Source organism: Geotrypetes seraphini, chromosome 3, assembly GCF_902459505.1.
Source record: "Geotrypetes seraphini chromosome 3, aGeoSer1.1, whole genome shotgun sequence".
In the NCBI taxonomy this organism is placed as follows: Eukaryota; Metazoa; Chordata; class Amphibia; order Gymnophiona; family Dermophiidae; genus Geotrypetes; species Geotrypetes seraphini.
In genome coordinates, this window is record NC_047086.1 from 338,047,546 (window position 1) to 338,055,059 (window position 7,514).

The 7,514-nt window shown below is 40.6% G+C and overlaps 1 long non-coding RNA gene across 1 annotated transcript; it reads left to right on the forward strand.

Moving 5' to 3' along the window:
- Positions 1 to 3,622: 3,622 nt before the first annotated feature.
- Positions 3,623 to 7,287, forward strand: LOC117356533. Its single transcript, XR_004538663.1, has 3 exons — positions 3,623 to 4,221; positions 4,625 to 4,806; positions 6,627 to 7,287. It is a non-coding gene; the product is annotated as an uncharacterized LOC117356533 (long non-coding RNA).
- Positions 7,288 to 7,514: the final 227 nt, after the last annotated feature.

A 7,514-nucleotide genomic window follows, 5' to 3' on the forward strand; every position in this document is an offset into this window, starting at 1 on the left:
CCACCAGTCCTACCCTTTTTTTTTTAAACATGTGTCCCGATTGGCTGGTTAGATAGTGCTAGGATGCATACCGCCACCTACAATTGGGTCGCCTTTTATAGAATATGGCCCTAAGAGTAGTTTCAAGTTTCAAGTTTATTTAAAATGTTTTTATACTGCTTAATCAAACTTCTAGGCGGTATACAATAAAAAAATACCATAAAAACAAATTAAAAATTAGAGATACTAAACAATACCAGGGTATATTAGTAGAACACATGACATGACATACAGACTTACTTCAAAAGTGGGTGGAAATCTCAGTAAATCTTTTGATGTGAAGGTGCAAAACTTGTATCCCCGTACAGCTGCAAAACACTCCCCCCGCGTACCAGCTGCACCATCTTTTTAAATGCTGCCCCCGTACAGTTGCAAAACACCCCCTGCACCGCAGCACCTTTTTAAACACCGCCTGCCCACCAGACCACCTTTTTAAAACAACCCCCAAGGGGGAGGCGCATATGATTAAAAAGATACAAGGGGGGTATGATTAAAAAAGGTACTGGTGAGGTACATGGGAGATGATTTAAGGTACTGGGGGGTATGTGAGGGGATGATTTAAGGTACTGGGGGCTCATGGGGGGATGGGGATGATTTAAGGTACTGGGGGGTACGTGGGAGGGTATTGAGCCTGCCTGCCTGCCAGCCATTAGGCCTGCCTACTCTGTGCCCTGTCCCTGTCCTCCCTGTGCCTTGTCCCGGCCTACCATAGACCACCAGAGGGGGGACAGGGTGCAAAGCCTGGCAAAGAGTGTGAGTTTGGGTGCAGAGCCTGGCAGGGAGAATTTGGTTCAGAATATTTTTTTTCTTGTTTTCCTCCTCTAAATCTAGGGTGCGTCTTATGGTCAGGTGCGTCTTATGGAGCGAAAAAATATGTCACCTCCTGATCACCTATCTATCTCTCCCTGTTTCTCCCCCCTCCCCCCAGTCCTACCCACCCTCTATGAGACTTGTCATTAGAATACTTTTATATGTTTCTCTTATTTATTCTGATATTTGCTACTTTTTTGTTCATTTCTGATCCAATAAAGAAGGTATTGTCTTCAAAAACTAGTCAAAAAACGAATTAATTTTTTAAACTGGGCCAGATTTTCAATTTTCTTCTTTTGTTTATTTATTAGGATTTATTTATTGCCTTTCTGATGAAATTTACCTAAGGTGGTGTACAGCAAAATTAATCCAAACATAGGTGATAGACAATATTCAAATGACAGTATACCCGAATTTCAATTTATTACCATAAAAATAAGAGTTACATGGTCAAACTTTTTTTTAAAACTGTGATTAACCAAGCTGCAGTGTTCTAAATTAACTGCTCTAGACATGTGTTGAAGTACTCTAACATACCATATTGATTCTTGTATCCCGCAAACGTCAGCTAGGAATCACTGCGGCTTACAAAATATTAGAATGATACAGAGGCATAGACATCAAACAAATGACTGTATAAGAATAGGTCAGTGTAGTCAAGAGAATAGTATCTTCCGAAAGAGAAGGCACAATTTAGCCAAAAAATTGGTCAATATTCAAAAGCACTTATGCTATCTGCACTAGTGCTAAGTGCATAAATGCTTTTATTCAGTGCATTATTTCTAGGGAACTTAGTACATTATTTCTAGGGAACTGGTACTTAGGGGGCAGGATGACAACCATGGCTCCAGCCCTGCAGGAGCCATACACCTCCAAGAAGGCAACAGAGAAAATGTTACACCAGTCCCTAGAATACAAACACATCTCTTACTGGGAAAACAGAAGAAATAAGGTTTTCTATAGAAAAAGAACATAGCAGCAGAATCCCTTACCTTGTTTACATATTCACAGAACATGGATACTACATTGCCTTAAAACAATAACAATATATAGTACAGTACACCAGAAATTAAATCACAGGCAATGCTGTTTGCTGCTATAACCTGGCAAGGGGGTATAGCTGGAATTTAATTAATGCTATAAATAGCAAATCTATCTGACAGATCTGGGTCATTCAGGGACAGGCTGACACAGTCCTAGTTTTGCCTCCATTGTGTGCAGTGAGAGTAAAACCATGAAAGGTTCAGATTTCCCCCCCAATGATCTGGAGCTGTCTGATAGCTCATAAGGCTTTTCAAGTCTCAAACTCTAAAAGCAGCTACAACTCAAAGCAAGCAAATTTTTAAGGCCTGCAGTGTTGGGGGGGGAGGCATATTGCTCTCCCCAAACTATGCCCATACTTTGCAGGTAAGAGAAGGGGGCAAACCAGCAGGAAATATTTGGTGAAGCCAGGGCCTCCTATGATCAGTATAAAGTAAAGATCATGATCAATAAAACCAGCATAACTATCCAGTGGCCTAGCTAACATATGTGAATCCCGGGGCCCATCATTTTTTGACACCCCCCCATCTGTATGAAAAACATGATTTTTAGTAACATTCCACACGCCACACATGAATACTTAGGAAAAGGCAGCATCTTATATACTGCAGTGAGCAGTACATCAATAAACCCATTGTAAAACTAAACAAGCCAGACTAGAACAGATCAATCTTACACCATCAATCCTAACAGAAAACCATGTCTTTTTGAACACACAGAACACAGAAAACACCTTCGCCTAGTATGTAATCACAAATTAACCCCTCCCCCTTTTACAAACCCATAATGTGGTTTTTAGCCATGGTGGTAACAGCTCAGATGCCAACGCTAAAAAATGCTCTACAGTTTTGTAAATAGGGAGATAAAATAAAAATACGTAGACAAAGGTTAAACTGAAGCACCAAGAAGCTGGACTCTGCATACAATGCAACATCACAGAAACAGCGATGCATCTTACCTAAAGCAAAAAATAAATAAATAAATAGAACTTTTTTCTACCTTGTCTTCTCTGGTTTCTGCTATCCTCATCTTTTTGTCACTCTCTTCCTTTCATCCACTGTCTACCCTCTTTCTGCCCCTTCTCTCTTTCTATTCCCGTTCTAGAAACTTTATGCATCCCCCTTCCATTTCTCCTTTCACCCCATTAGTCTGACATCCATCTTCTTCCCTTCCCTCCTCCAATGGTCTGGCATCTCTGCTCTCCTCTTCTTCCCTTCCCTCTCCCACACCCACATGGTCTGACATTTCACTCTTTCCTCTCCCTTCCCCCCCACTTCCATCAGCATCTGCCCCCTTTCTCTCCCTCCACCATGCTTCCATACCACCCTGACCCCCTTTCTCACCCTTCACCATGATTCCATACCACCCTGACCCCCTTTCTCACCCTTCACCATGATTCCATACCACCCTGACCCCCCTTTTTCACCCTCCACACCCTTCCATAACACCCTGACCTCCTTTCTCTCCCTTCACCACCCTACTATGCTCCTTTCTTTCTATATCCCAAATCAGCAAGGTCCTGCAATGACTGCTTCTGCTCTGGATGGAAGAGGTAAGTGACGTCAGAGGGGGCTGGGCCGGCAAATGCAGGGAGTTGCGGCAAGATCCCGTGATGACTGCGGCTGCCGTTCCACACTTACCTCTTCCGGAACAGAGGCAGTAGACGGCACAGTCATCGTGGGACCTTCGTTCACTTTAGCGCGGCTGCCGACTCTGCTCTGTTATATGTATGGCAGCTGCGCTGAGGTGCTGTTTGGAGCAGCACGGGAGGTTCCGGATCCTGCTGGCTGTGCACCCCCTTGGAGTGTGCACCCGGGGTGGACTGCCCCCCCCTTGGTACGCCACTGTAACTTATACTCATGCCCTGGAAGATCAGACCACGAAACTAGAAGCATACTGTTCCTACACAGAGGATACCAACTTAAACGTCAAAAGACCTAATACAAATATAATTTACAAAACCATCCAGAGGCACAACACACCTATTTAGCAGATACCGATAAAGGCCACCATTAAAACAATTTCCTATATCATTTTGAGGAAGTGTAGTAATACCTGCATGCAGCTAATTTTTACCAAATTGAGTTCAGACTCTATTAGGGCTGTAAAGTCTAAGAAGGTATTTCCCGGTGTTTGTCCTTCAGGGCTGGTCACTTTCTCTATGAACACTGGAGTAAAAGAATGAAAACTTTTTCTTTTTACTCCCTTCTCTTCTTTTGTTTCTTTTCTGTCTTTCATATCCTTCACTGTTTTCCAAGGTTTATTGTCAACTCAATGAAAAATAGGAGTATATGAATCTGTACATCTTATTCACTGCGTGTTAACAACAAGGTACTGTATGTTCATTTATAAGGGACTTTGATTTTATTTCATATAAACAAATAGTATATTTCTTCTTTTTTAAATAATTTGGTTTTATGTTTAATTTCATTCAATTCATCAAACATTAAATAGTGAATTCTATGCTTATTGGTATTTTTAAATATGTTTTGGTTTTTAGATGGTTTTATCTATATATGTATTTTCATTGCATAACAATTTCTTTTTGAAGTATAATTTTAAAAAAAATTTGTTTCATATGATATGTATATTAAAATTGTAGTCATTAAATGTTTTTATATTTCTATATAATTGTTTATACAAAAGTTATTTATGCGATATTTTATTGTGGATTTTATTTTACATAATTAAGGAGGATGCTGATATGATTTCATTATATGTTGTTTTATCTCAGACTCCTGAGGCAGGCCCCTTTTAGGGCTGAAACACGACCGTGTCGAGTCTAACACAGTAAAGGAGACTGAGCACCAATTGGTCACCTTCATTGTTTGTTTCTTGTGGATCAGCGAAGACCCTGAGGAGATTGAATCTACATCAAAAGAAGCCTCCTGCAGCAAAAGGCAGCGCTAGCTAGAGGTAATCGGTGATCTTCTCTTCTTAGCCCTAGGCAAGACTGCCCAGCAGGATTTAATTTGTACATCTACACTAGAGAGTTGCGCGAGAACAGAAATCCCACCCATCCCCACCCGTCCCTGCCAGGATCCTCTCCATCCCCACCCATCCCCGCAAGGAATTACATCCATCCCCGCCTGTCCCCATAAAAAGCAGCAATTACTTCTGACAGGATCATCAATTCCACAGTTTCTTTGGTGTTTGCGCTGCTGTTTTCCTTGTGGAATCTCTTTGGTGGAACCCTTTTTTTGTTTTCTGTTCAGGTAATTAACTTATAAACCCCCTCTTTTACTAAGGCTGACGTGTCTATTATATTATATGGATGAACCCTGCTTCCAAAGCCTTCCATCCCTGTGGGAGTCCCGTTGGCTAGAGGGGGGTCCCCGTGGGAGTCCCGTGAGTTAGGGGGGGATTCCCACGGGACCTGCGGGATTCTCGCGATCCCTGTTCCCGTGCAAACCTTTAATCTACACACTATTCTATAAATGGCATCCAGCTTGCAGTGCTGTTTATAGAACAGCACATTTTTTGATACCCAAATTTGGGTATCATTTACTGAATCTAATCCAGAGAGAAATGTTATACGTGCAATAAAGTAGATTTAAAGAAAACAGGGATAATATGTGGCCATTTAATTTAATAAATAGTAGAGAATAACACCGGGACAAATTTATCCACGTCCCCACAGGAACTCAATTTCCCCATCCCGTCCCTGTTTTGTCACTGTGGGACAGGGAAAAGTCTGTCCCCATGTCATTTTCTAGTAAAGAGCCAGATATTAGGGGATATTAGCAAGTTAGGGGAAGAGCAGAAATATACCTCCAGATGCCTACTATAGAATTGAGCCCTACATGGGAATATCCTGCTCAAAAAAAAAAGAGTGACATAAGCATAAACTGTACACCAGATCACCAGATATGAGAAAGTATAGTGAATGAAATAGAAAACCTATTGATTTAATTTGTTTTCTATCCTGTTCTCCCCAACGAGCTCAGAACGGGTTACAGGTCAACATGCATAATATAGTTACATACAAGTTTATTCAATACAAATTTTTATCCTAACTCGACACATACTAGGGATCTAATGCCAATGTACATAATATACAGTTTACAGGTTACAATTTGTCATAGTTACAGTGCAAGATTTTTCAATACAAGTTGTTTTTTTATCCTAATCAAGCATATTCTGTTTTGAGAAATGTTCAGAAGAGATTATGGGGAAAATCCACTGGAGGCTGGTATAGGTGAGGAAGCCTAGATGAATCAGTGGTACAAATAGCTGCTGATAACACTCAATAAAGCACCTGTTTATGAGGACAATGTTCAAAGTCATGTACTAGTAAATTGGCTATCCAAAGATTCCCCTTATTTCCTCTAAACAACTTATACAATTCAGTCTAGCTGAATGGAGTAGAAATGTTCCCAAACCTCAAGAGTTTCATAGAGCACCTACTTTTAGCTACAGGAGAACGTTGGGGAAATAAATGTGGGAATATGTTTTTCAAATCTCCACAAGTACTTTTCTCCCTGGGGACTTATGCTACACAAATATTTAGTGTGCCTCAATGTAATTCACCATGAGTTACCACTGAAAAAGGTGTGAGCGAAATCCAAATAAATAAATAGAATATGCAGTCTGTGGGCATTTTGTCCATCCAGTTATCAATAGGAAACTCTTTAGGGAGTTTCCTTTTGAAAATTGGCTTACATGTTTGTGGTCACAGAAAACTTGTACAGTAGTTCATAATGGATCTCCACCTTAATTTGTGGTCATCATAACAGGAACCAGAAAATATGACTATTGCATTTGTCTCCAATAAGCAATGGTCACAGCAGATCCGAATGTTCAGTGTATAGGAATGTTTACAGTTCCAGCAGATGGTGTGCCGGCTCCAGATCCAAATGAGAGTTATCAATAACCTTGATCACATTCAGGAAGTGAGCTATGTCAAAGGTATGGTGTTCCTACTTACTTCTCACTTGTCCCTCTCGATGGAGGGATATTGGATGTTGTCAGACATACAAACAAGAATGTCCTTTGGGAAAGGTTAGCGTCATAGAACACAAAAGACTAACTGATACCAGTCAGGTCTCCTGCTGTTCTCTAGAAGCAGCCAATGGCCAGAAATCAAAAAGACATTATCACTTTCATTTCAAGAGGAAGGTGGCCTATGTGGAGATCATAAGTCCATTCAATTTGTCATAGAATTGAGAGATGAGAAATGGCTACTCACTTGCTGTCTGTGAGGTGCTGAATGATGTCAGACAGGCTATAAACAGAAAGGCGTGATAAAGCAACATGACCCATCTACTGGAAAGTGCAAACACTGTAACATTGCTTTACTAGATAAGCACTGCGAAAACAAAGAGGTTACGATTGAGAATTTCCATTTTGACTGATAAGAAGCTTGATGTAAGAAAATTGGACATAGTGGTAAAGCAGGAAAATACAAGGACAACATTGATAACTCAGGGCAAGATTCTCAAAACTTTAACACCGTCACTAAACTTTTTTTCTGGCGGTTTAGCCTGCACACATTTTAGTGGCGGATTTTCAAGTGAAAACAATTTTTATTGAACCAACAGAGAAATAAACAAGAAATGCAGCATACGGTACAACAAAGGTTCAAAATTTTATACCCTCCTCTGTATCTAGGAATATGGATTTAT